A 21,856-nucleotide genomic window follows, 5' to 3' on the forward strand; every position below is an offset into this window, starting at 1 on the left:
GTCCATAACCAACCGCACACACCTTATTCAATTGTGAATAGCTATGATGTATAATGTGACTGTTTTACAAGGTTAGTGCTACATGGGTAGTTGAATGTATAATGTTACTTTGACCATCTCTGTACTGCAGGGCCCCAGCAGTCCATAGACCGTTCCCTGACCTCAAGGCCATGGTGGAATGCGACAGCATCCGACGATACCGCTTCACCAGGAGCATGATTTTTTTTTTTTTTTTTTTTTTAAAAACCTTTATTGTACAGAAAGTGCTCACAAATACGGGCCTACAACCCAGCGGGCTGGCCACCACATAGTAGGAGCATAATCAGCAGTACAAAAGTATCCACAGGATATGACAACAAGAACACAGGAGATATAGGCCGAAAGCCATAGAGCAACCAGCATGGACAGGATATGTGAAGGTTGATTTTCTATTATGGGAACGGGAAGTACAGGATCATGACGGGCAGTGAGTCAGGCAAAAAGGGAGGGGCCGTGGTGAGCCGCGAACAGGCGATCATAGAAAGTACAGGATAAATCCAACAAGAACTAAACATGGCGGTAAATACAATCCCAACGGAAGTACCACAAGGAGAGGCAATTGCGCTCGCCGTCCAGCGCCCACCCACCACAGCTACAACCAGACTTAACAAACGGATGTAAAAAAGAGCCCATCGTATCAATCAATACGGTACACACCCCACTAAAAGGAAGGTAATCCCCCACGAAAGAGGGAGGGGAAGGAAGAAAAAGAAAAAGGAAGGGGCTCCTCCTCAAACATGCGCCCCCCGGCAACGAAGCAGGAAAACATAAACCGGTACACAGCATACATTAAAGATTAGTGACAGAACACGCAGTGAGCCAGAATCACAATAAGACCGGCAGGCCAGTGCACCAGAAACACCCCAGGGGGACACATGACGAGACGGAGTCCCGAAAAAGAGAATACTTAAGAGCCATAGAACAAAAAAGGGGAGAAAAAAGGGGGGGAAAAAGACCCCACAAAGTGACAGACCCCCCCACCCACCCTGCAAGCCCACCCTGCACCCCTGCAGAAGGCTATGGCCTACCCCCCAGCAGCGTGCCTGTCGCCCTAATTAGAACCCGAAATATAGAAGAGCAAAGGCAAGACGGAAACATAAGACAAAAAGGGGGGGGGAAAGGGAAAAGGGAAGAAAACGCACGGGAGAGGGCCAAGGAACAGAATTATCAGCACCCACCCACCCGCCTGAGAAAAAGGCAGAGCCCTCGGGAAGTCAAAAAAGTATCAGGATACACACCAGGAGCACCACAAATTCACACCTAGTCATACCGTTACATGCAGATCATCCCACCAGTACAAGACTACCGCACACAGAGGCAAGTCCGTCTCAGCCCTGTCCTTGTTTGTCCAAAGTTGTAGTCGTCCGATTCACTAAGAACCAGACCACGAAGAACAGAAGGCGAAGAACAGGGAGATCAAACGGCAGCCCAGATAAGATACGTGGAGTAAAACCCGGATGATCCGGAAAAGTCAGAGAACATCGCACGCAATGCAGGCACAGTTTCAGGGACAGTTCTAGAAAAGCCGACTCAGCGGGGCCGGCACAGGAGCCAGGGTCGGTCATTCGAGGCGAAGAGAGGCAGAAAGAACCATCGAGTCCAGTCCAGACGGGATCCGGCCCCCGGACCAGTGGCGCCGGAGATAACACAGGACGATGAAGGGCAACGGAACTCCACACACCCACAGACGCGGCAGTCGCCGGGCCCATGCTTCCCAGGATAGTTCCAGCCGCACCCTGCAACCGCGACGAAGCCGCATCAAGTTTAGGGGGCCCGAACGGCCCAAAGAGAGGATCCACCTCCAGGGTGACAACGGGTGCGGCCACCGAAGCTCGCCAGGAGTGTAGGGCGTCCAGGATGTCCTCAAGTGTAGGAAAACCTTTACAGTATCCGGCACCCGGGCCATGCGGCGGGCCTCCAGCGCTCGTCCAGGCCCGGCTGAGACATTCAGGGTCGGCCGCCATCTTGGAAGCCCGGCGGGGCCGCGGCGTCCGTCAACCCCCGTCCGGGCAGCAGCGAGGCAAATGAAGACCAGCCGACCGGCAGAAGGGCACCTCCCGAGCAGGAAGGGGGGCCACCAGAAGAAGGGGGATCGCCGGCTCCCCAGTACCGCCGGTCCCGTTCTCCGAGTCCGGGCGGCGGAAATCAAAATGGCCGGACCGGAGAACAAAGGGGGAGCAAGCAGAATGTACGGTCAGCCCCGTCAACGGAAGGCAGCGCCTCCACCCAAGGCCACCGGCCCACCGGAGCCGGCCAGCAAGCCACAGCCGGCCTATACGCACAACGGCCTCTACGACCGCGTCCACAGCGCCATCAAGGGCCGACCATCGCGCTCCGCCCCGTCCGGGCGCCGCCGAGAAGATCCAGGCCAGCCCGCTCCGGAGGCCCCGAAGCGAGCGGGAGCGACGTGCAGGATCCACGGCACCCAAGGACAACCAGAGCAAAAGGTGAGTGCCTGCAAGGTGTCTTAGCACTACAGCATAGCAAAGAGGACTTCCCGGGGCAGGATAACAGCAGGATAGACGATAAAAACAGGCAGGCGAACGGAGCCGAGCTAAAACGCGGCCATCTCGGACGCGAGCTTGGCTCCTCCCCCACCAGGAGCATGATTGATGACTTGGCAGAGCTGTTGGCACCAAATCTCCTACCTGGCCGCACATACTCAACAGCACTGACAGCAAAGGTGAAGGTGATGGCAGCCCTGCACTTCTTTGCCACCGGTACCTTCCAACACACTGTGGCTAGTGTTGGTGGTATGTCACAAACTATGTTCAGCCATGTGCTACGAGATGTCTTGGAGGGGATGTTGATTCACCTGGACTCCTACATCAATTTTCCTACACCGTGTGAACTTGCAGAGGTCAAGGATGCCTTCTATGGACTGGGTAGGATGCCAAACGTGATTGGCCTAATCGATGGCACCCATGTGGCCCTGATACTACCATGGGCACAGGAACAGACATACCGCAACCGCAAACATTACCACTCAATAAATGCTCTGGTGGTATGTCTGGCAGACAAGGTGATTTCACATTTGTGTGTACGGTTCCCTGGTTCAGCCCACGATGCCTAGATCTTGAGGAGGAGTTTGCATACCGTTGATGATGTCACTGATGCCAAACCAGCGCGCCTGGCTTGTTGGTGTGTACTGTTTACCATTGTGTGTCTTTTGCACTGTTGTCTCCCACCCCCTTACAATACTCAACTAATGTGTGATTCTTTGTATGTAGGTGACTCTCGATACCCCAACATGCCATGGTTGCTGACACCCCTGAGGAACCTGTGACAGCATCCGAGATGCGCTACAATCAGGCACATGGCAAAACCAGGTGAGTCATCGAGCGTACCTTTGGTCTCCTGAAGAGCCGCTTCCGCTGCCTGGACAAGACCGGAGGGGCCCTCCCATATGAGCCTGCAAAGGTGTGTAAAATCATCATCGTCTGCTGCATGCTCAACAACATAGCAGAACGGAAGGAGGTGCCTCTCATCCAGGACGATGACGACCAACATCCACCACTTGTGGAGGATCCTGGCCTGGGCCACGATGCCAGTGATGATGATGAGGGTGACGTATGCACACAGCTCATCAACAACTTCTTCAGCTGAAGGTGAATTCACAGGGTCATCATGTCAATGTCCTGAGTGAGCCTGTGATGTGTTTGTGCAGCTCAGTTGCTGTTTGAGTGTGTCCGTGTGGTACTTGACTTGAAGCGTGCAGTGATGTGTCCTGTCAGATGGTCTGTAGTCCACAATTGTGTTGACATGCTAATTTGTCAGTGTGTAGGTTTCTTGTGACATGTTTATTGAGTTTCCATCCTGTTATGGTGTGCGTCTGACTGTGTCTCATTTCTGTCCTTCCCAAGGTACTTTGCCAGTTGCTGGGGCAAGTCTGACACCGACAACCAGAATCCACCCTTAAAGCGCCATTTGACGACACTTGGTGACCATGTGCCCACTGTAATGTGGATTCACCTTGCTACTGTTGTGTAATAAACTTGTTTCTGATTTGTAATGAACCTGTGCTTCACTTAGTTATGTGTGTTGTCTGTCTTCACACATCTGAATGACATTTGGTAACCTCACCTGTGGGCTTGTTGGCGGTGACTATGTAAAGGTGTGGTGTCTGTGCATTCCACCGTATATCTAGAAACCATATTTGTAGGCAATGTATCACATGTCCATGGTGAGTATGTGTTGTCGTGACCTATTGGTGTGTCTCCCTCATAGGTGTCACATCAACATGAGTCACATAACGGTAATGACATTGCTGTAGTAGTTGGCATGCACTGTGTACTTCGGCATTTCATCAGCTCCATGACACATACCAATTTTGAATCACAACATAGGCAAGTATAGTGTAATTGTGAGTTTATTTGCATACATGTATGGAGATGGTGCTGTACAAGAGGTTTAGAATCCAAAGTTCACAGATGAGTTAGAAGTATTGGTAGATGAAATGTCTAGAGTGAAGTCCACATTAATCTTCTACATTGGTACAACATGGACCCTCCAAGTCATGTTGTGGAGTTGTGTCATGTGGACAAAGGTGAACGCTTTGCACACAAAGACCAATATCCAAAACAGGTTCTCGGTTCCTGGGGGATGTGCAGGGACAACTGTGGCTCACTTGTCCTTCTTCGGACGACCCCTCCTCTTCTTCTGTGGGGGATCCTCAGGAGCAGGCGCCAACGTTGCATCAGACTCTCCACCAGATTCATCTTCCCTCCCTGTGGCATTTGCAGATGTTGTTGCAAGAGATGTTGTGGGCACACAGGGAGGTGTGGACATATTTGCGCTGATCTGGCGGAGGCAGGTCAATATGTCTATATGCACTGCTGTCAGTTTGTCCCACTTTGCCTCCATGCGTGCATGATGGGCGGCCTGCTCCCGTTGCATGTCCTTGAGGACCCCTACTACCTGGCTGAATCCTCCGGTGCTATCCTGGTACGCAGGGGTCATCAGGCAGTCCAGGCCCCTCTGCAGACCGTGACCTCTGCCTAACACCACTCCCACCCCCCTAGACACACGGGCTGTACCTGTGGTGGCAGGCACAGTTGACCCTGGGGCCCCTTGGGTGTTGCTACTGGTGTCATTATTGGTAGCATCCTGTGCGGCCGGGGCCCCTGTGCTGCTTGAACTTTGTCTCCTGGGTCTGTCCGTGTTGGCGGGGGTGTTAGGTCTGTGGCCAGATGTTGTTGGCGTGGCTGCAGGGGGTGCAGGTGTTTCTGATAGTGGGTTTGCCTGACGGCTCACACCGGAGGTGCCAGGTTTATCTTCATCACCCGAAGAGGACAATGCCAGATCCACCGCAGAGAGCTCATCCTCCGCCAGAGTCTGGGCCAGGGACACATCCTCACTTGCTGGTGTTTCCCCAGTGGCTGCTACGTTTGGAAGAGACAGACATTGTCAGTTATGTTACTACAGACATCAATGGTTGAACTATGTACGTTGCAACATGGAGGAGGAAAGAGGTACTGAGACATTCATCTTTCAATCGGTAGTACTAACAATGTAGAAGGAAGCAAGGGATCACTCATCCTGTGCAGCCATGGTATGTACATGACCTCATCCCTTAGTAAATTCCCTCCTATACGTATCCAGGAATGGGGCCATGCTTCTTGGATTGCCCCCTCAGTTTACTGTAGCTACATTTACTTTGGTTCACCTTTACTGCACATATGATGTGCCTCCACCTGATTTCCAAGTAGTGTCCCGAAGAGATATTAGTTGTAGGATCACATGCTACATGTTGAGCAACAGTGACCAACCATAGGTGCGGAGGATCAGTAGCTGGATACACATACACACCTTTGTTTGCAACTTCATACATCACAATGTTCAACATTTTGGATTTGCCCGTGGGTGTTGTGTGTGGTTTTGAATCACAGCTCTCGAGTAAAAATACACTCTCAGTTTTCTCCTCTGGGCACTATTGGTGAACCAGGCAGGTTACCACCAGGTGGAGGCACAGTATATTTGCAACAAGGGGGAGCCAATGATTCTGCTGCTACAGTACACTGATGTGGAAAAGCATTATATCCCGCACTGTGCATGTGTACATATGTGAGGATTTCAATGGAGGCAACACAATAACTAATGAACCAGAATGCACAGGAGGAGTAGACCGTTGACCCCTCCTTGATCTTTGTAACAATTTTTGATATACATGACATTTGCAACGTGATGTCAGGATGCATGCCAGAACACTGTATTGTACTCAGTCATCACAGCCAGAGATTGATGTTGTGGTAGCACATTGTCCTGCCAACATGACGCCTTTCAATGTGCATTTTGATGTGTGCACATACCCAGCTCATGTATGGATTTCCATGTACATGGTCATTGTTACCCAAGGGCCATCAGGTGGCTGACACAGGAGTGTGATCCCTTTTAACATTTGACTCTGCTTCCCTGTGAGGGTGTGTGTCTGTGCTGACAAGATGGCTGACAGTGGAGTTCTGTTGTTTGGTGGTGGCCAATTCCCAGCAGGGCCTTGTGCTCCACACGACAGAACCCAGTCCTAGAGTACTTGCCAGCCCATTTGCAGCCCCTGTGAGTTGAGCATGGTGCTGTGTGGGCTTGCTGGGCACTTTGGGTGGGTGGATATTGTGAGTGACTGCAAGTCCCAGCATGCTCTTGGCTACACCCCCTTCCCAGCATGCCCTCAGTTCCCTCCTTCTGACTCTGCTTCCCTGTGAGGGGGTGTGCCTGTGCGGGAAAGATGGCTGACAGTGGAATCCTGGTGTTTGTTGGTGGCCAATTCCTAGTGGACTTTGTACTCCCCACAACAGTGCCCAGTCACAGAGTTCTTGTCATCTCCCCCCCCCCCCCCATGTGAGGTGAGCATGGTTCAGTGTGAGCTTGCTGGGCCATTTGGGTGGGTGGGTATTGTGAGTGACTGCAAGTCACAGCAAGCTCTTGGCTACACCCCCTTCCCAGCATGCCCTCAGTTCCCTCCTTTTGACTATGCTTCCCTGTGAGGAGGTGTGCCTGTGCTGACAAGATGGCTGACAGTGAAGTCCTGGTGTTTGTTGGTGGCCGATTCCCAGCAGGGCCTTGTGCTCCCCACGACAGAACCCAGTCCCAGAGTACTTGCCAGCCCATTTGCAGCCCCTCTGAGGTGAGCATTCTTCAGAGAGGTGTTGATGGAGCAATTGTGAGGGGGTGCATTATCTGTGACAACAACACCATCATGCTTTTGTATACACTGACTTCACAAGCATACACACTATTCCTTCCTGTCAGTCAGCTTCACTGTGAGATATTAGTTGTGGTGGCAGGGATGTCTGACAGTGTTAACTCAGATTAGTACCACTGCCTTGCCCTATTTGTTGCTCGGTTTGTACGTGTCATGACACAGTTACAAATCACTATGATGTGGCCATTATTGTGTTGGTCTGACTAGCATAGGCTTCTTGGTCTGATTGACTTTAGTTTACTATGCCTTTGCTGTCATTGCATGGTTTCACTGTCCCCTAATGGTGATGTGTGTGTATTGTGACACAATATTGGGTATATTGGTTGTGTACTCACCAGGCTCTGGAATGTCTGGTAGGCCATGGATGCCCTCTGGTGGTAGTATGTCCCGCACCTTCTCCTCCCAGGACCTGAAGTAGACTGGTTTGGCAGGAGGACCACTGCCAGTGACCTCGCCCAAGGCGTGCTCCTTCTGGAGGAGCTTCTTGACCCTCCTGCGCACGTCATACCACCTGTTCTGGATGTCGGTCTTTGTGTGATACGCTGGTGCTTGTGCATTCACCTTGTCCACTATTCTGTCCCACAGCTTGGTTTTCTGAGACATGCGGGTCCTTTGTACCAATGCGCCAAACAAATGTGGCTCTACTCTGAGGATCTCATCTACCAATATTTCTAGCTCAGTGTCTGTGAACTGTGGAATCTTCTTAGGGGGCATGGTGATGAGTGGTGGTGATGTGGGTGGGTGCAAGTGAGGGGGTGAGTGTTTGTCTGTTTTGGATGGGTGTATGTGTGTGTGTTTTTGGAGGGGTGATGATGGTGTGTGGGTTGTGTGGTGGGTGAGTTGTGGCTTCACTGGGGCCCAGTAGAGAGCAGCTCGAGTGTGGCCATTATTTAGAGCACAGTGAAGAAGAATGTTATTCTGCTTGCTGATTGACACATTCATGGACTAAATGTCCTTGCAAACAGGTAGCGCAATTAAAAGCATGGAGAAATGTGCCCACAGCCGCAAATCAAGTAATGCATTAGCTTGATACATAGGGTTTTATATGCAGTTGAGTTCATCAGTGTAGCAACTAGTCAGCGCTGATGGAGTGATGCAGTGAGGACCTTTGCTTTTGAAGCATCACAACTGGGCACTTAAAAGCTACAGGGCAGAACCCAGCGTTCTTAGCGGACACCATTTGAAAGTCAGAAATGGTAGTCGGGCACAAACGATTGTTTGCCTCCAAAATATGGTTAGTGCACAGTGATCCAAAATGAGGATAATGAAACAGGGAGGAGTGATTTGGGTTTGAGGTCTGGTATAGAGTTAACTCCTTATCAGAATCGGGAGAGAAAGAGTAAGGCATTTTCTCTTTTGTGCTACAGCCTTTTACTTTCCTACTTTCTGACCCTATTTCACAAGTGGCTATAGCGTAGGAGTGTTGGACTTGGGCCTTAGGGCAGGTTCACCCCTAATCTTTTTGCTTTTATTTGTGACCCTGTGGTAGTGATTTTTGGGTCTGTGCGCACTTTTTCCCTGTGTCCCAGAGTAAAGTGCGTGCGTGTAGTATGGCTGGCCTGCCCTCCCATAGGAATGCATGGGGAATGTGTGTGTCCATGTTAGTTCCTGATGCGTGGGGAGTGCAGGCTCGAGTTTAGTATGTGTGAACTCGTGAGAGTGAATGCTGCACGATGGTAGGTGCGGCTTGTATGTGTCTAGAAGGGAAGTGCTACTTCTGGACATTGATGTATGTGTGCAGTGAGGGTGCTGGAGCGTGATTGGCTGGAGCTGGCTGGCATGCCAGGCTCCAGGAAGTCTGGATGGGTCTGCCCGGTGGTGAGTGTGAGATCAGCATGAGTGATGTGTGGGAGGAGTGCACCTGGGTCCTGGATGGGCTGGGTTTTTCCCCACACAATGCTGGCTCCGCCCCCCTGTGGTTTGTCTAACGACCCAAGCCTCCCCAGTGAATGAAAGGGGTGGTTGGGCCATCAAGGGTACTCCCAAGCCAGCTGCAACTGGTTTTCCCCCCACCCTGCACCCTGAAACAAAGGATTTAGCTGTATAAAAATGGGGCTGTGTCCCCACAGAAGTTGTTCTACTTTTGGATCCTTGCCAGAGGGGGCTGTTGCTGCTGCTGGGGCCAGGAGGACCGCCACTTGGACTGTCTCCCTGCCTGGAGACCCAGTGTGCTGGCTCTGGGCCCAGCCTTGCCCCCCTGCCTGCCTCCAGACCTTGCTGGAGCTTTGCTTTTGCTCTTAGCGCTAGAGAGCGCTTTATTTCATGCCCCCAAGCGCTGGGTGCGCTTTATTCTGATTATAGCGCCAGAAGCGCTTTATTTCCCTTATAGCGCTTGGGAGCGCTTTGCCAGGCCAAGCGAGTGCCCACCTTGCTTTATATTCTAATTCGGAGGCCGGTGCCCACCCGGCATTGCCCCGCTTCATTTAAATATCGGAGGCCGGTGCCACGCGGCATTTGCCCGAATTTGCGGCGCATCGCGAGTGCCTACCTCACTTTATATTTATTTTGGACGCCGGTGCCCACCCGGCATTGCCCCGTTATTATTTTATTATTTAAAGCCGGAGCCCACCCGGCATTGCCTCCGTGGTTTCACCGCCGCAGTCCCAGGGTCGAGGAGAAGCCCAGAGAAGCTGCCGGGAGAGCCGCGCTGGGATTGGCCCAGCCGGCCGAGCCCCCGCCGCGTCATCAGAGGAGGAAGCAGGAAGCGGCCAGCGTGTGTCCCCGAGGCTCCCGTGAGGAGAGGAGCCCCGCGCTGCCAAAAAGGTGAGCCAGCAGTGTTTCCCGCCCCCGCAGCACCAGTGAAGTCCCGGTGAGTGCGGGGGCGGGTTCTCCTGATCCTTCGAGCGGCCCCAGTTGGCAGAGGGCCGCTCCAACGTCTGCCGCATTTCTTTGTTGGAGCCAAGAGGCTCCGGGGGCACCACTTCCTTCTGAGTCCCCCGTGAGGGACTCCAACGAAGCCCACAATTGAGATTGGAGCCCGAGGCTCCTGGGGGCAATCTGTATTTCGAGCCCCGAGAGGCTCCATGCCCATAGCGATTTTGAGAGCCCTGAGAGAGGCTCTGGGGCATTTTCATTGTTTAGAGCGCAGAAGCTCTAAAGTGCCAGCATATTTGTTTTGCGAGCCAGAGAGGCTCTAGGGGGACACAGCCAGTTAGTTGATCAGAGGCCCGTGGCTCCCACACTGTGTTCTCTCACCTGTGTTCTTGAGCCCACGAGGCTCCAACGTTGCCCAGCATTATTTACAAATGTCCAGCACTTAGTGGACAGTTGCTACATTTAGGCTTTGTGTTCTTGGCTGCCTGCGCAGCCTTCCCTGACATTGGATTCAGGGCATTTCAGCCCCCTTTCGAGGCCAGTTGGCCTGAGGGACCGTTCTAGTGTTGTGCTACATGCACCCTGCGCATTGTAATTTCCTTGCTGATGTGATTCTTGCGCGAATGTTCTACCTGCACCTCTGAATGTGTTTTAATGTTTCATGTGCAATTGTTTATGTTATCACCTTTGCTAAAAGTGACCTGCTTAGGTGATTCTTTACGCTTTTATTCCCCTTTGCTAAAAGTGACCTGCTTAGAGGATTGCATGTTTTTACCTTTGCTAAAAGTGACCTGCTTAGGTAATTGTTTGTTTTATCCCCTTTGCTCAAAGTGACCTGCTTAGGTGATTCCTTGTGCTTTTATCCCCTTTGCTAAAAGTGACCTGCTTAGAGGATTGTATGTTTTTACCTTTGCTAAAAGTGACCTGCTTAGGTAATTGTTTGTTTTATCCCCTTTGCTCAAAGTGACCTGCTTAGGTGATTATTGTAGGTTTCCTTCCCTTTGCTAAATGTGACTTGCTTAGGTGATAGGTTTTCCTTCCATAGGTCCTGCGGTTAAGGTCCTAGGTCCCTGCGTGATTTTTCCTACAGTTTTAGGGTTGCGTAGGAGGTATTTACCCTTTGCCAGGAAGTCCTGGTTGTGTGCTACATGTAACTATTTTTTGTGCTACATTCATTATATGTTTATGTGCTAAGTGTTATACCTACAAGTATTATTTCTAAAAAGTGCATACCCCTGACAGTGGTCCAGGTGGCCCTGTCCTGTACATAATCCCTTGTAAATCTTGCCCGTGCCTGTTGGCACATTGTAAAGTGTGTGTCTTATCTAATGTGTTTTTATTATAATACAAAGGCTATTTTTGATATAACCTTGTGTGGAGTTTCCTTTGTGGTGGGCCTAGGGTTTTGTCGCTGGGGTGCGCGCGCAACCGCTTTACACATCGCCTCCGAGATTAGCCTTGCTGCTCGCGTCACGTTACCTAGAGGGTGAGCAGGGGTTATCTTGTTGTGTGACTCCCTTGCCCTGACCTTAGAAATGGCGATCCCTGACTGACTTTGGCGTGAGCTTGGCCGGGCGGGGTCCCGTTTCTAACATTGGTGGCAAGCGGTGCGGATTGGACTTGCGTTTGCGCTGTACCACAGTGGCGACAGGCCACATTACAAAACTCTGCAATTTTAGATAACCACATTTTGGGGATTATTGTTTTTTAGGTGAAGTTTAAGTATTTCTTCTCCTGAAAGGTGTCATTTTGTGATTTGTGTCCAGTACCTTGTTCCCCGCCCTACTCCCACATTGGTACCTGTGTCGCTTTATGGTCAGGTTGAGAAATCAGGGGTGGTAGAAACTGCCTTACCAGGGGGTGTGTGTGTGAATGAGGGTGTGTTACACTGGATAGAGGAGTGCAAGCTCTCTGAGATAGGAATCTTGCTGAATTTTGTAATTGTATACTCCTGTTAAGCTCAGACCCCCAGGTTCCCTGTGTCAAACTCTTCTTGAGAACGTCCGCCAAAATGGAGCCTACTTTTGATTTCTGTGATCTGTTTAGATACAGTATGTTGGAGTTGGTCAGATTCTGTGAAGAGAGAGACATAGGGGTGGATGAGTCAGATACTCAGTCCGAACTTAGGAGCAGCCTGATCCTATGGCAAAAGGGTCAATGGGATCTTGAGCGCAGTGAGAGAGAGAGGGCCCGGACCGCACGCCATGAGGGTGGTAAGTCTGTGGGGAGCCCTGAAGAATGTGAAGTGAGTGATGATGAGAGTGAATGGGCACCAGCAGATAGTGAGGACCCCATAGATAGGGAGTCCCTTGCTGGGTCCAGTGTCAGTACCAGCGCCCCATCCCTTGTCCTGTCCCCAGAGGAGTGGTTGGATAGGAGGGAAGAGCGGGAGCATCAGCTAGCGATGGAACAGCTCAGGTTGGAGCACGCCAAGCTAGAGGCTGAAAGGGCCTTGTTCAGGGAGAAGGTAACCCTAGAGGGTAGGTTATCCCCTGAGTGCAATTTTGATTTTCTGGATTCCTCAGGGAGGGTTGAGTCCAGTGGTGGCAGCTATTTAAGTGTTAGTGTAGACAGTCCCACTCCCAGTTCCCCGAGTATGGTACCTGGTCCCCAAGAGGAGGAGAACAGGTTGAAATTCAGGAACCTTAGGAAACCACGTCACCAGGATTGGGAGTATTTTGTGGATGACTGTTCTGATGCGATGTGGGGTTGGCTGACGGCTAACTCGGACAATGAGGTGGACGGAATAGTCAATATGGTTCTCAAAGAGCAGTTGCTCAGTGTTGTTTGTCCAGAGTTGCGCCAGCACCTACTGAAGTTGAAGTGTTTTTGTCCTTGGGACCTTGCAAAGGAAGCAGAGCACTGGGACAGTGCGAGAGGTTCTCTGGAGTCATTAGTGGGTGATTCCAACAATAGTGGGTCAGGTGTCCTCCAGCCCAGCATGGTGGAGGAGGGTGAGAGTAGCCCAGCTAGGTCCCAGGTTAGTGAGGAGGGTGTAGGGGCTGACTGCCTGTCTCAGTGGAGCGGGAGTGAGTGTGTGACCGAGAGTCCCCAGACCCCCGAAGCCCTGTCACAGAGCCTGGATGGTTTCTTTAGGGAACGCCAGGATGGGAACCTAAGCTTTCCTGTTAGTTCACTTGAGGGAGATCTCCTAGTGTGTAGAGGACCTGGAGCATCTGTAAGCGGAGCTTCCATGGTTCTAGAGTCTAGCAGTACCGCTCCAGTGGGGAGGGTACAGGAGTCCAGCGAAAAGAGTGATTGGTGGATAGTATGTGAGTCCCCAGAAGTCCTGGAGTGCCAGGCATTGGTTCCACCAAAGGTTCTAGACCGGAGGTTGGAAGGCCAGGTTCAGGATCCGCCTGACCTGAAGGGTGGGACTACTGTAATCAGTGTCCTGACCAGTTCTTCATCCAGATGTACCGCCCCGGTTGGGAGGGAGCAGGACTCTGGAAGGGGGTGCAGAGGGTGGGAGAGCCCACCTCTGACCCCGGTGCAACCTGAGGGGTTAAACCCCAGGTTGGGAGAATGGTGTTTAGAGGGAACCCCTCGCAAGAGGAGGAGGAACCCTAGAAGAAGAGGTAGGGGGAGGAGAGCCTTCCCTGAGACCCCTGGTCCACCTGAGGTTGTAGACCCTAGGCTGGAGAACCAGTGGCAGCCTAGCCCTGTCTTGCAGACAGGAAGGGTGGAGAATGGCTATTATGTGCCAGGGGTTACTACCCCCCACTTTGTGAGTAGGCAGGATCCAGTGGCACCTGGATTGCCTAGGGCCTGGTCCTGGCCGAGGGCAGCTGGAGAGTACCAGTGGGGTAGCCCAGTTAGTCCCTACAGTGGTTTTAGAAGGAACCCTAGGGGTTCACCGTGGCGTAAAACAGGAGGGTGTCCCTGCAGTTGTGGGCCCGCGTCCGTGTTTTATCGCCCCAAGCAGGGAAGTCCATCACGGTGGTGATTGGTCTGCCCTGCGTTTTGGCTGGAAGGGGGTTGTGTTGGACTTGGGCCTTAGGGCAGGTTCACCCCTAATCTTTTTGCTTTTATTTGTGACCCTGTGGTAGTGATTTTTGGGTCTGTGCGCACTTTTTCCCTGTGTCCCAGAGTAAAGTGCGTGCGTGTAGTATGGCTGGCCTGCCCTCCCATAGGAATGCATGGGGAATGTGTGTGTCCATGTTAGTTCCTGATGCGTGGGGAGTGCAGGCTCGAGTTTAGTATGTGTGAACTCGTGAGAGTGAATGCTGCGCGATGGTAGGTGCGGCTTGTATGTGTCTAGAAGGGAAGTGCTACTTCTGGACATTGATGTATGTGTGCAGTGAGGGTGCTGGAGCGTGATTGGCTGGAGCTGGCTGGCATGCCAGGCTCCAGGAAGTCTGGATGGGTCTGCCCGGTGGTGAGTGTGAGATCAGCATGAGTGATGTGTGGGAGGAGTGCACCTGGGTCCTGGATGGGCTGGGTTTTTCCCCACACAATGCTGGCTCCGCCCCCTGTGGTTTGTCTAACGACCCAAGCCTCCCCAGTGAATGAAAGGGGTGGTTGGGCCATCAAGGGTACTCCCAAGCCAGCTGCAACTGGTTTTCCCCCCACCCTGCACCCTGAAACAAAGGATTTAGCTGTATAAAAATGGGGCTGTGTCCCCACAGAAGTTGTTCTACTTTTGGATCCTTGCCAGAGGGGGCTGTTGCTGCTGCTGGGGCCAGGAGGACCGCCACTTGGACTGTCTCCCTGCCTGGAGACCCAGTGTGCTGGCTCTGGGCCCAGCCTTGCCCCCCTGCAGGCCTCCAGACCTTGCTGGAGCTTTGCTTTTGCTCTTAGCGCTAGAGAGCGCTTTATTTCATGCCCCCAAGCGCTGGGTGCGCTTTATTCTGATTATAGCGCCAGAAGCGCTTTATTTCCCTTATAGCGCTTGGGAGCGCTTTGCCAGGCCAAGCGAGTGCCCACCTTGCTTTATATTCTAATTCGGAGGCCGGTGCCCACCCGGCATTGCCCCGCTTTATTTAAATATCGGAGGCCGGTGCCACGCGGCATTTGCCCGAATTTGCGGCGCATCGCGAGTGCCTACCTCACTTTATATTTATTTTGGACGCCGGTGCCCACCCGGCATTGCCCCGTTATTATTTTATTATTTAAAGCCGGAGCCCACCTGGCATTGCCTCCGTGGTTTCACCGCCGCAGTCCCAGGGTCGAGGAGAAGCCCAGAGAAGCTGCCGGGAGAGCCGCGCTGGGATTGGCCCAGCCGGCCGAGCCCCCGCCGCGTCATCAGAGGAGGAAGCAGGAAGCGGCCAGCGCGTGTCCCCGAGGCTCCCGTGAGGAGAGGAGCCCCGCGCTGCCAAAAAGGTGAGCCAGCAGTGTTTCCCGCCCCCGCAGCACCAGTGAAGTCCCGGTGAGTGCGGGGGCGGGTTCTCCTGATCCTTCGAGCGGCCCCAGTTGGCAGAGGGCCGCTCCAACGTCTGCCGCATTTCTTTGTTGGAGCCAAGAGGCTCCGGGGGCACCACTTCCTTCTGAGTCCCCCGTGAGGGACTCCAACGAAGCCCACAATTGAGATTGGAGCCCCGAGGCTCCTGGGGGCAATCTGTATTTCGAGCCCCGAGAGGCTCCATGCCCATAGCGATTTTGAGAGCCCTGAGAGAGGCTCTGGGGCATTTTCATTGTTTAGAGCGCAGAAGCTCTAAAGTGCCAGCATATTTGTTTTGCGAGCCAGAGAGGCTCTAGGGGGACACAGCCAGTTAGTTGATCAGAGGCCCGTGGCTCCCACACTGTGTTCTCTCACCTGTGTTCTTGAGCCCACGAGGCTCCAACGTTGCCCAGCATTATTTACAAATGTGCAGCACTTAGTGGACAGTTGCTACGTTTAGGCTTTGTGTTCTTGGCTGCCTGCGCAGCCTTCCCTGACATTGGATTCAGGGCATTTCAGCCCCCTTTCGAGGCCAGTTGGCCTGAGGGACCGTTCTAGTGTTGTGCTACATGCACCCTGCGCATTGTAATTTCCTTGCTGATGTGATTCTTGCGCGAATGTTCTACCTGCACCTCTGAATGTGTTTTAATGTTTCATGTGCAATTGTTTATGTTATCACCTTTGCTAAAAGTGACCTGCTTAGGTGATTCTTTACGCTTTTATTCCCCTTTGCTAAAAGTGACCTGCTTAGAGGATTGCATGTTTTTACCTTTGCTAAAAGTGACCTGCTTAGGTAATTGTTTGTTTTATCCCCTTTGCTCAAAGTGACCTGCTTAGGTGATTCCTTGTGCTTTTATCCCCTTTGCTAAAAGTGACCTGCTTAGAGGATTGTATGTTTTTACCTTTGCTAAAAGTGACCTGCTTAGGTAATTGTTTGTTTTATCCCCTTTGCTCAAAGTGACCTGCTTAGGTGATTATTGTAGGTTTCCTTCCCTTTGCTAAATGTGACTTGCTTAGGTGATAGGTTTTCCTTCCATAGGTCCTGCGGTTAAGGTCCGAGGTCCCTGCGTGATTTTTCCTACAGTTTTAGGGTTGCGTAGGAGGTATTTACCCTTTGCCAGGAAGTCCTGGTTGTGTGCTACATGTAACTATTTTTTGTGCTACATTCATTATATGTTTATGTGCTAAGTGTTATACCTACAAGTATTATTTCTAAAAAGTGCATACCCCTGACAGTGGTCCAGGTGGCCCTGTCCTGTACATAATCCCTTGTAAATCTTGCCCGTGCCTGTTGGCACATTGTAAAGTGTGTGTCTTATCTAATGTGTTTTTATTATAATACAAAGGCTATTTTTGATATAACCTTGTGTGGAGTTTCCTTTGTGGTGGGCCTAGGGTTTTGTCGCTGGGGTGCGCGCGCAACCGCTTTACACATCGCCTCCGAGATTAGCCTTGCTGCTCGCGTCACGTTACCTAGAGGGTGAGCAGGGGTTATCTTGTTGTGTGACTCCCTTGCCCTGACCTTAGAAATGGCGATCCCTGACTGACTTTGGCGTGAGCTTGGCCGGGCGGGGTCCCGTTTCTAACATTGGTGGCAAGCGGTGCGGATTGGACTTGCGTTTGCGCTGTACCACAGTGGCGACAGGCCACATTACAAAACTCTGCAATTTTAGATAACCACATTTTGGGGATTATTGTTTTTTAGGTGAAGTTTAAGTATTTCTTCTCCTGAAAGGTGTCATTTTGTGATTTGTGTCCAGTACCTTGTTCCCCGACCTACTCCCACATTGGTACCTGTGTCGCTTTATGGTCAGGTTGAGAAATCAGGGGTGGTAGAAACTGCCTTACCAGGGGGTGTGTGTGTGAATGAGGGTGTGTTACACTGGATAGAGGAGTGCAAGTTCTCTGAGATAGGAATCTTGCTGAATTTTGTAATTGTATACTCCTGTTAAGCTCAGACCCCCAGGTTCCCTGTGTCAAACTCTTCTTGAGAACGTCCGCCAAAATGGAGCCTACTTTTGATTTCTGTGATCTGTTTAGATACAGTATGTTGGAGTTGGTCAGATTCTGTGAAGAGAGAGACATAGGGGTGGATGAGTCAGATACTCAGTCCGAACTTAGGAGCAGCCTGATCCTATGGCAAAAGGGTCAATGGGGTCTTGAGCGCAGTGAGAGAGAGAGGGCCCGGACCGCACGCCATGAGGGTGGTGAGTCTGTGGGGAGCCCTGAAGAATGTGAAGTGAGTGATGATGAGAGTGAATGGGCACCAGCAGATAGTGAGGACCCCATAGATAGGGAGTCCCTTGCTGGGTCCAGTGTCAGTACCAGCGCTTCATCCCTTGTCCTGTCCCCAGAGGAGTGGTTGGATAGGAGGGAAGAGCGGGAGCATCAGCTAGCGATGGAACAGCTCAGGTTGGAGCACGCCAAGCTAGAGGCTGAAAGGGCCTTGTTCAGGGAGAAGGTAACCCTAGAGGGTAGGTTATCCCCTGAGTGCAATTTTGATTTTCTGGATTCCCCAGGGAGGGTTGAGTCCAGTGGTGGCAGCTATTTAAGTGTTAGTGTAGACAGTCCCACTCCCAGTTCCCCGAGTATGGTACCTGGTTCCCAAGAGGAGGAGAACAGGTTGAAATTCAGGAACCTTAGGAAACCACCTCACCAGGAGTGGGAGTATTTTGTGGATGACTGTTCTGATGCGATGTGGGGTTGGCTGACGGCTAACTCGGACAATGAGGTGGACGGAATAGTCAATATGGTTCTCAAAGAGCAGTTGCTCAGTGTTGTTTGTCCAGAGTTGCGCCAGCACCTACTGAAGTTGAAGTGTTTTTGTCCTTGGGACCTTGCAAAGGAAGCAGAGCACTGGGACAGTGCGAGAGGTTCTCTGGAGTCATTAGTGGGTGATTCCAACAATAGTGGGTCAGGTGTCCTCCAGCCCAGCATGGTGGAGGAGGGTGAGAGTAGCCCAGCTAGGTCCCAGGTTAGTGAGGAGGGTGTAGGGGCTGACTGCCTGTCTCAGTGGAGCGGGAGTGAGTGTGTGACCGAGAGTCCCCAGACCCCCGAAGCCCTGTCACAGAGCCTGGATGGTTTCTTTAGGGAACGCCAGGATGGGAACCTAAGCTTTCCTGTTAGTTCACTTGAGGGAGATCTCCTAGTGTGTAGAGGACCTGGAGCATCTGTAAGCGGAGCTTCCATGGTTCTAGAGTCTAGCAGTACCGCTCCAGTGGGGAGGGTACAGGAGTCCAGCGAAAAGAGTGATTGGTGGATAGTATGTGAGTCCCCAGAAGTCCTGGAGTGCCAGGCATTGGTTCCACCAAAGGTTCTAGACCGGAGGTTGGAAGGCCAGGTTCAGGATCCGCCTGACCTGAAGGGTGGGACTACTGTAATCAGTGTCCTGACCAGTTCTTCATCCAGATGTACTGCCCCGGTTGGGAGGGAGCAGGACTCTGGAAGGGGGTGCAGAGGGTGGGAGAGCCCACCTCTGACCCCGGTGCAACCTGAGGGGTTAAACCCCAGGTTGGGAGAATGGTGTTTAGAGGGAACCCCTCGCAAGAGGAGGAGGAACCCTAGAAGAAGAGGTAGGGGGAGGAGAGCCTTCCCTGAGACCCCTGGTCCACCTGAGGTTGTAGACCCTAGGCTGGAGAACCAGTGGCAGCCTAGCCCTGTCTTGCAGACAGGAAGGGTGGAGAATGGCTATTATGTGCCAGGGGTTACTACCCCCCACTTTGTGAGTAGGCAGGATCCAGTGGCACCTGGATTGCCTAGGGCCTGGTCCTGGCCGAGGGCAGCTGGAGAGTACCAGTGCGGTAGCCCAGTTAGTCCCTACAGTGGTTTTAGAAGGAACCCTAGGGGTTCACCGTGGCGTAAAACAGGAGGGTGTCCCTGCAGTTGTGGGCCCGCGTCCGTGTTTTATCGCCCCAAGCAGGGAAGTCCATCACGGTGGTGATTGGTCTGCCCTGCGTTTTGGCTGGAAGGGGGTTGTGTTGGACTTGGGCCTTAGGGCAGGTTCACCCCTAATCTTTTTGCTTTTATTTGTGACCCTGTGGTAGTGATTTTTGGGTCTGTGCGCACTTTTTCCCTGTGTCCCAGAGTAAAGTGCGTGCGTGTAGTATGGCTGGCCTGCCCTCCCATAGGAATGCATGGGGAATGTGTGTGTCCATGTTAGTTCCTGATGCGTGGGGAGTGCAGGCTCGAGTTTAGTATGTGTGAACTCGTGAGAGTGAATGCTGCGCGATGGTAGGTGCGGCTTGTATGTGTCTAGAAGGGAAGTGCTACTTCTGGACATTGATGTATGTGTGCAGTGAGGGTGCTGGAGCGTGATTGGCTGGAGCTGGCTGGCATGCCAGGCTCCAGGAAGTCTGGATGGGTCTGCCCGGTGGTGAGTGTGAGATCAGCATGAGTGATGTGTGGGAGGAGTGCACCTGGGTCCTGGATGGGCTGGGTTTTTCCCCACACAATGCTGGCTCCGCCCCCCTGTGGTTTGTCTAACGACCCAAGCCTCCCCAGTGAATGAAAGGGGTGGTTGGGCCATCAAGGGTACTCCCAAGCCAGCTGCAACTGGTTTTCCCCCCACCCTGCACCCTGAAACAAAGGATTTAGCTGTATAAAAATGGGGCTGTGTCCCCACAGAAGTTGTTCTACTTTTGGATCCTTGCCAGAGGGGGCTGTTGCTGCTGCTGGGGCCAGGAGGACCGCCACTTGGACTGTCTCCCTGCCTGGAGACCCAGTGTGCTGGCTCTGGGCCCAGCCTTGCCCCCCTGCCTGCCTCCAGACCTTGCTGGAGCTTTGCTTTTGCTCTTAGCGCTAGAGAGCGCTTTATTTCATGCCCCCAAGCGCTGGGTGCGCTTTATTCTGATTATAGCGCCAGAAGCGCTTTATTTCCCTTATAGCGCTTGGGAGCGCTTTGCCAGGCCAAGCGAGTGCCCACCTTGCTTTATATTCTAATTCGGAGGCCGGTGCCCACCCGGCATTGCCCCGCTTTATTTAAATATCGGAGGCCGGTGCCACGCGGCATTTGCCCGAATTTGCGGCGCATCGCGAGTGCCTACCTCACTTTATATTTATTTTGGACGCCGGTGCCCACCCGGCATTGCCCCGTTATTATTTTATTATTTAAAGCCGGAGCCCACCTGGCATTGCCTCCGTGGTTTCACCGCCGCAGTCCCAGGGTCGAGGAGAAGCCCAGAGAAGCTGCCGGGAGAGCCGCGCTGGGATTGGCCCAGCCGGCCGAGCCCCCGCCGCGTCATCAGAGGAGGAAGCAGGAAGCGGCCAGCGCGTGTCCCCGAGGCTCCCGTGAGGAGAGGAGCCCCGCGCTGCCAAAAAGGTGAGCCAGCAGTGTTTCCCGCCCCCGCAGCACCAGTGAAGTCCCGGTGAGTGCGGGGGCGGGTTCTCCTGATCCTTCGAGCGGCCCCAGTTGGCAGAGGGCCGCTCCAACGTCTGCCGCATTTCTTTGTTGGAGCCAAGAGGCTCCGGGGGCACCACTTCCTTCTGAGTCCCCCGTGAGGGACTCCAACGAAGCCCACAATTGAGATTGGAGCCCCGAGGCTCCTGGGGGCAATCTGTATTTCGAGCCCCGAGAGGCTCCATGCCCATAGCGATTTTGAGAGCCCTGAGAGAGGCTCTGGGGCATTTTCATTGTTTAGAGCGCAGAAGCTCTAAAGTGCCAGCATATTTGTTTTGCGAGCCAGAGAGGCTCTAGGGGGACACAGCCAGTTAGTTGATCAGAGGCCCGTGGCTCCCACACTGTGTTCTCTCACCTGTGTTCTTGAGCCCACGAGGCTCCAACGTTGCCCAGCATTATTTACAAATGTGCAGCACTTAGTGGACAGTTGCTACGTTTAGGCTTTGTGTTCTTGGCTGCCTGCGCAGCCTTCCCTGACATTGGATTCAGGGCATTTCAGCCCCCTTTCGAGGCCAGTTGGCCTGAGGGACCGTTCTAGTGTTGTGCTACATGCACCCTGCGCATTGTAATTTCCTTGCTGATGTGATTCTTGCGCGAATGTTCTACCTGCACCTCTGAATGTGTTTTAATGTTTCATGTGCAATTGTTTATGTTATCACCTTTGCTAAAAGTGACCTGCTTAGGTGATTCTTTACGCTTTTATTCCCCTTTGCTAAAAGTGACCTGCTTAGAGGATTGCATGTTTTTACCTTTGCTAAAAGTGACCTGCTTAGGTAATTGTTTGTTTTATCCCCTTTGCTCAAAGTGACCTGCTTAGGTGATTCCTTGTGCTTTTATCCCCTTTGCTAAAAGTGACCTGCTTAGAGGATTGTATGTTTTTACCTTTGCTAAAAGTGACCTGCTTAGGTAATTGTTTGTTTTATCCCCTTTGCTCAAAGTGACCTGCTTAGGTGATTATTGTAGGTTTCCTTCCCTTTGCTAAATGTGACTTGCTTAGGTGATAGGTTTTCCTTCCATAGGTCCTGCGGTT

The sequence above is a fragment of the Lissotriton helveticus genome, chromosome 7 (genome assembly GCF_964261635.1).
Source record: "Lissotriton helveticus chromosome 7, aLisHel1.1, whole genome shotgun sequence".
NCBI lineage: Eukaryota > Metazoa > Chordata > Amphibia > Caudata > Salamandridae > Lissotriton > Lissotriton helveticus.